General features: G+C 44.6%; 1 pseudogene; it reads right to left on the bottom strand.

The window, feature by feature from the left end:
• LOC112073025 (nephronectin-like) overlaps positions 1 to 6,918 on the bottom strand; it is a 76,557-nt pseudogene that overhangs the window by 38,344 nt on the left and 31,295 nt on the right.

The raw sequence follows: 6,918 nt of genomic DNA on the forward strand, positions 1-6,918 counted from the left end.
TCGTGGGGAGACGGAGAGGAAGGAGAAAGAGAGGGAGGAGAACGAGAGGAAGGAAAAGAGAGGAGGAGTAAAGAGCAGGCGAGGACGAAAGAGCAGGAAAGGAGAAAAGGAGAGGGAGGAGGTAAGAAGGAACTAATCATAAGGAGGAGGTGGTGGATACGGAGAGGAATGGAGAAGAGAGGGGGGAGAAAGAGAGGTGAGGAGAAAGGAGGGAGGAGATAGAAAAGAAGGAGAATTTAGAGAGAGGGAGGAGAAGGGATAATCATAATGGGAGAGCTGTACGCGTGGGAGAGATCGGAGAGGAAGGAGAAAGACGAGAGAAGAGAGAGAAGAGAGGGAGGAGAAAGAGATGGAGGAAAATAAGGGACTATCATAAGGATGGTAGCGTCGGGGGACGGAGAGGAGGAGAATAGAGAGGGAGGTGAAAGAAGAAGGGGGAAGGGAAAGAGACGGGAGAAAGAAAGGGATAATCATAAGGAGGTAGCGTGGGAGGACGGAGAGAAATAGGAGAAATAGAGAGGAGGAGAAAAAGAGAGGTGTCAGAGAAAGAGAGGGGAGAAAGGGGACTATATAAGGAAGGTAGCGTGGAGGATGGAGAAGGACAAGATAGAAAGAGGCAGGGATAGGGAAAGGGAGGAACAGCACGGCAGCTCTCTCACGGCTTCTTCAGCCACATTATTTTGTGTCTGGAGGTAGACTGGATGAGAGAGAGAGAGAGGAGAGAGAGAGAGAGAGAGAAGGCAGGATGGGGGAAGAAGAGAGCAGACGAGAGGACGAGAGGAGAGGCAGCGTAGGCAGGGAGAGAAGAGAGAGAGAGAAAAGAGGGATGAGAGAGAGGGAGAGAGAGAGAGTAGAGAGAGAGAGAGAGAGAGAGAGAGAGAGAGAGAGAGAGAGATGAGGAGAGAGTAGAGAGGAGGAGAGAGAGAGAGAGAGAGGAGAGAGAAAGAGAGAGATCAAAATGGCGCACAGGCGTCACATCTCGCGCACCGCACTCACAACGCACAAGACCTTCTCTCTTCTCTCTCATTTGTCATGAAGTAAGTGGGAGGGAGTGGGTGTGGAGGGTGGGGGCAGTTCTAGGTACCAGTGGCTCCCTCAAAAGGAATGTGAAGTTTTCCATGTTCCTAAGCACAAGCCGGCGTCTACCCTATCCTCTCTCTCTCCTCTTTACACAGGTAAGCCACCGTTAACAGTGTTCCCCAACTGCCAAACCTGCTACTTTAACCATGCTGCAAATGGAGTAACAAATCCGCTTCCACCTCGTTACCGTAACCTTTTTCCTTTAAGTTCTACTACACCGTCATGTGAACGTTTACTTTGTGTCGTATATCGCCTCGTTGACAATCTCATCTGCCTGAATTCAGGGGCTGTTCTTCTTTTTGCTACCTCGGTTAAAATGCTCTGGAGTCACCTCCTTTTCCTCACTTCACTTTCCCTACCCCAGTCTTTTATATCCCAATTTTTAATTTCCGAAAACTATTCCCTCTACTCCTTTGTAGGTTAACGCTGTGTAGCTCAGGAGAGCAATGTACCGAGGCTTCACCTACTCTTCTGTCATCATATCTTCGCCTCCTCGAGTGACAACTTAACTTTCCCTCGTCAATGTTTCTGTTACCCTTTCCTTTACATTTGGGTTCTGACAATCACATCTTCCATTACTACTAACATCTCAAGTCATAACCCTCCTCTTTATATTTTCTGGCCTCTTTGCAATCTACCGCAAAAGTGCCCACCTATTTAACCTAATGTTATTTAATCTTTCATGTCTCTGACACAACAGACACTACTCAAGTCATTATCTTACAATTGGTCTGAAACACACAGCACTAACTCAAGTCATTATCTTTACATTGGTCTGAAACACAGACAACTAACTCAAGTCATTATCTTTACATTGGTCTGAAACACACAGCACTAACTCAAGTCATTATCTTTACATTGTCTGAAACACACAGACACTAACTAAGTCATTATCTTTACATTGGTCTGAAACACACAGACACTAACTCAAGTCATTATTTACATTGGTCTGAAACACACAGACACTAACTCAAGTCATTATCTTTACATTGGTTTAAACCACACAGACACTACAAGTCATTATCTTTACATTGGTCTGAAACACACAACACTAACTCAAGTCATTATCTTTACATTGTCTGAAACACACAGACACTAACTCAATCATTATCTTTACATTGGTCTGAAACAACAGACATAACTCAATCATTATTTTACATTGGCTCTGAAACACAGACATCTCAAGTCATTATCTTTACATTGGTCTGAAACACACAGACACTAACTCAATCATTATCTTTACATTGGTCTGAAACACACACGACCATGACTACTCAAGTCATTATCTTTACATTGGTTTTGAAAAACACACAGACATAACTCAAGTCATTATCATTACATTGGTCTGAAACACCAGCAGCCACTAACTCATGTCATTATCTTATACATTGGTCGCAGAAACAACAGACATTAGAAAAACTCAGATCATTATATCTTTACATTTTGGCTAACAATGCCAACACAGCCACTTTAACAAGTCATTATCTCTTTACTATTGCGTCTGAAACACACGACCACTAACTCAAGTCATTATCTTTACATTGGTCTGAAAACACAGCCAGCATAACTCAAGTCATTTATCTTTACATTGGTCTGAAACACAACAGCGAACTAACTCAAGTCATTATCTTTACATTGTCTGAAACACCAGACTAACTCAAGTCATTATCTTTTTAACCGAATCGGTCCCCCCCCTCTGAAATAAACATGCTCTTCCACCAGCCCCCACCCCCCACCCACCCCTCTACTAACAGCAACACACACCATCTTGGTGTTTTAGTTCACACTACTCTAAGAGACGGTTCATTGGATGTTTTTTACTTGCATTTGGGTTCTGTAAACACAGACCGGATGGAAGCTTCTATAGTCATTATTTTGCTTTACATTGGTGCTGAAAAAGGATCTTAGCTAGAATACACCATACATGAACTACTCACTATAGTTGAGTTGTTTTGTGTTGGATCTCCCTTCAAAGGTTCTTTCTATAGAGTTACTTTTGGTATGTCTCATCCTTTTGTTTTGGAAAATTTATATATTATTCAACATATTTCATGGGTTTTATTTCTTTTGTTTAATTTCCGTGTCGGGTACATGATGGCCGGTCGTTTTAAAGCCTGGCCCACTTCAGAGTAAAACCATGAGCGGCGCCATCTTTAGCTCTGAGGCAACGCGCGGAATGGTATTACATTCTTTGGGTGCTTTGGCCACTGGCATGCCCGTCTGTATCGGACAGATGCTACAGATTTAAATAGATGAACGGGACGAGGAGCGGAGTGTACCTCGGTCGTGTACCTCGGTCGTATACCACGGTATTAATGTGAATTGGCTAGCCCGCTAAGGTCATGTCAGCACCGTGATTGGTGGTAGGGGAGAAACGGTCTGTTTAAATCCTCCGCTGTGCCATTGGGCTTAAGTCAATTTCCAATGCAGTAAATGTTAAGGGATGACTGACAGTCTGACAGAACGGGTTGGGGACGGTTTAGAATAGAACACCGTGGCCCACTAGAATACAGTAAATGTTAAGGGATGACTGACAGTCTGACAGAACGGGTTGGCGACGGTTTAGAATAGAACACCGTGGCCCACTAGAATACAGTAAATGAGATACTATGATAAGTCTAGTTTTGACTTCCAATTGTCCAATAGCACTAATTCACATTAAACAACTAAGAGAAGCTTCTCTATTGGTGTCAGTGGTTTATATAAAAACATTAAGGTTTTAGTAAATAAAACACATTCAGAAGTTGTTTTTATTGTACTAAATGCTGAATAATGTCTTTACCCCACAAGCAAATTAATCTGTTACAGATTTATATCCAACATAGTGAATTGTGAAAAAAAATCTGTAAAATCTCTGTCTGTGTGTTTCATCTTCTACACTTGATACCCTTAAGTACTAAATGAGAAGAGATGGCGCATCTGGAGCTGTCACGACAAAGTCATCATATTAAATACCGACTCCCACCAAGACATACAACTAGAAATCGTTGACAGAATGAGAAACTTAAGTGGCCATTTCAGCTCTGAGATTTCGAATCCAGGCGCAATTACTTGGTCATTTGTATTATAAAAAGAAAGACTATGTCTCTCTCTGTGGAGTAACTTTGGAGAGACAATCATTAGRACCTGTCGGTGTTCTTTATCATCAAAAAGTGAATTCATACGTAGAATGGAGTGATACGAAACAATGTCATTGAGATTTCCATTGGGCGATAACCACACTGGATATATTGGGTGTTTAACATGTGTTATAAAAATCCTAATCCTTTTTAGCGTTAACTTCCAAGCGTAACTCAAACMTGTTTCAAGGTCAAAGAACAATTCCCAACACTTCAACACAGTCTTGTTAGCATCATTAGCACTGTCACTACTGACATACAGTGATTGTCGCTAACTATCATTAGCATCTCCTCAGCAACATGGCCAAACACACAAACATGACAAAATGCCCTCTTGACGAGCGACAACTCATCCCAGACATCTCACCCTGTCTGCTATTTTGGTCGCCATCCCTGTTTTTTTATTGTCACCTTTCATTTGGCCAGTACCCTCCCTGACAGTTCAGTAATCACACACACACACACACACACACACACACACACACACACACACACACACACACACACACACACGAGATAACAAGAGACTGCAAGATAGAGAGATTAGAACCACCTAACTTGACAAGGTCTTTGGGATCAGTTGTATGTGTCCTGGAGTGACCCCCTCTCACTGAGATATGACTATTTACTGTCCCAAGAACGTCGGGAATGCATCGCGAGAGAGAAAAGAGAGAGCCATTTTTTAACCAGGGCAGTCAGTTAGAACAAAATTCTTAATTTACAATGACAGCCTAGGAACAGTGGGTTAACTGCCTTGTTCAGGGCAGGACAACAGATTTTACCTTGTCAGACACTTTTTTTTTGTTGTTTCGGTCGCCCTCGGGCTTGATCTCGCAACCTTGCCGGTAACTGGCCACACTCTAACCACTAGCTACGCCGCCCCTAGCAAGAGAGAGAGAGAGCAGAGAGAGACAGAAGAGAGAAAGAGAGAGTATCAGTATAAAGAGAGCGGAGGAGGAAGAGAGGTAGTTCTAATGATTTATTGGGTGGGACTCTTCAAGGTAATGCGTCGGTGGTGCATTTCTGACACGCCGACTATCACTTGCTACAGATACCAGGGGCTCTCCTGGTCAAGAACATGCAGTCTTGAAATAAAACTACAAAGATAACGCCGACAGGACAGAGTGGTCGTGTTCGAAGGTGGCGAGAAACCATAAACCCATATGTGATGGTTCCCTTCCGAGCTTTCGGAATTTCAGAAAAAATAAGAGAAGGTGGGGGAGAAAAAAAAAGAACGAAAAACAAAACAGAGGAAGAAATTTGGAATAGCGACAGAGCTTTCAGTGCGATTGATGAAGGGAAAAGGCACTGCTTCAGAGGGATGAAGAGGAGAGAGGCATGAAGAGAGAGAGAGGATAGAGACAGGAGAGAGAGGAGGAAGAGACGAGAGGACGAATGAGTGAGAGAGAGAAGAGAGAGGTGAAGAGAGAGAGAAGGTAAGAGGAATAGGGATGAAGAGAGTAGAAGGAGACGAGGAAAGAGGATGAAGAGAGAGAGGGATTCAAATAAATACAGGAAACCGAGTTGCTGGAAGGAGGAGATAGTACTGCGATAAGAGGATGTCGCTGGAATAGACTAGACGAGAAAGTTTAAGTTGCAAAGAGCACAGAGTGGTGTGCATAATTGCATCTATGGCATGCTGGCAGTTCAGCTCTGCCATTCCTGCTGCCAGGCCAGGCTCTGCATCGGCTCTCACGAAGGAGGGGAGGAGAGGAGAAAAGAGGGGGAAATTCGATTTCTCACTCGGCCAAGCCAAGAGGACTGAGCATGCATGTGGGCAATACCAGGGGTGCTGGGTGTTGGCGGGGAGGGGCGGGGACGGGGCCACCCTGCACCACCTCACGTCCACAGTTTATCCACCCTCCCATCAACATCCCTGCGGAGGCTGCGTGTGTCCCACAGGAAGAAAGATAGGGGTGACTGTCCATGTTCAGGGGGGTTAGCATAGTCCACGTTCTCTCTTAAATAGGGGAGGAAGGGGGAGACAAAACAAGCCACAAGGCAGAGAGAGTGAGAGCTCGCCGGTGGGAGAAACACCAGCGCACACACACACACTCTGAGATTAGTACACTCTGACACGCACTGCATCCTGGAGACAAGAACAACATTATGCAGCAACAGAGTATTACACAATTTGCAGAACTAGAACACACAAAAAGAGAAGAAGGAGACGAGAGCCTGTTTCCCTTCTTCTCCTTCTTTTCGGAACCTTCTCGCCCTCCACACTCCTTTGCGTCAACGTTAGACATGAAAAGGCGTCTCGGAAGCAGAGAGAGTAAATCAGTCTGGCTTCGATACCCTCATCTGTATATCTGGACTGCCAGTGTGTGTGTGTTGTGTGTGTGGTGTGTGTGTGTGTGTTGTGTGTGTGTGTGTGTGTGTTGGTGTGTGTGTTGTGTGTGTGTGTGTGTGTGTGTGTGTGTGTGTGGTGTGTGTGGTGTGTGTGGTGTGTGTGTGTGTTGTGGTGTGTTGTGTTGTGTGTGTGTTGTGTTGGTGTGATGCTATTGAGAGAGTAGTGACTCATTGAACCAGGCAGTAATACTCTGGTCTAAGTACTTCCTTGCCAATATACAGTCCAGGCCTCTTGTCTGCCTTCCCTCCTGTCTGACTTTGCCCTGCCTGCTTCCCTCCCTCCCTCCCTGTCCACTGACCATTAGGTGACCTTGATCAGGGTGGAGGAGAAGGGTAATTGAACAATGCAAAGGCACTGGTGACACAA

This window comes from Salvelinus sp. IW2-2015, unplaced genomic scaffold, assembly GCF_002910315.2.
Source record: "Salvelinus sp. IW2-2015 unplaced genomic scaffold, ASM291031v2 Un_scaffold2125, whole genome shotgun sequence".
Lineage (NCBI taxonomy): Eukaryota > Metazoa > Chordata > Actinopteri > Salmoniformes > Salmonidae > Salvelinus > Salvelinus sp. IW2-2015.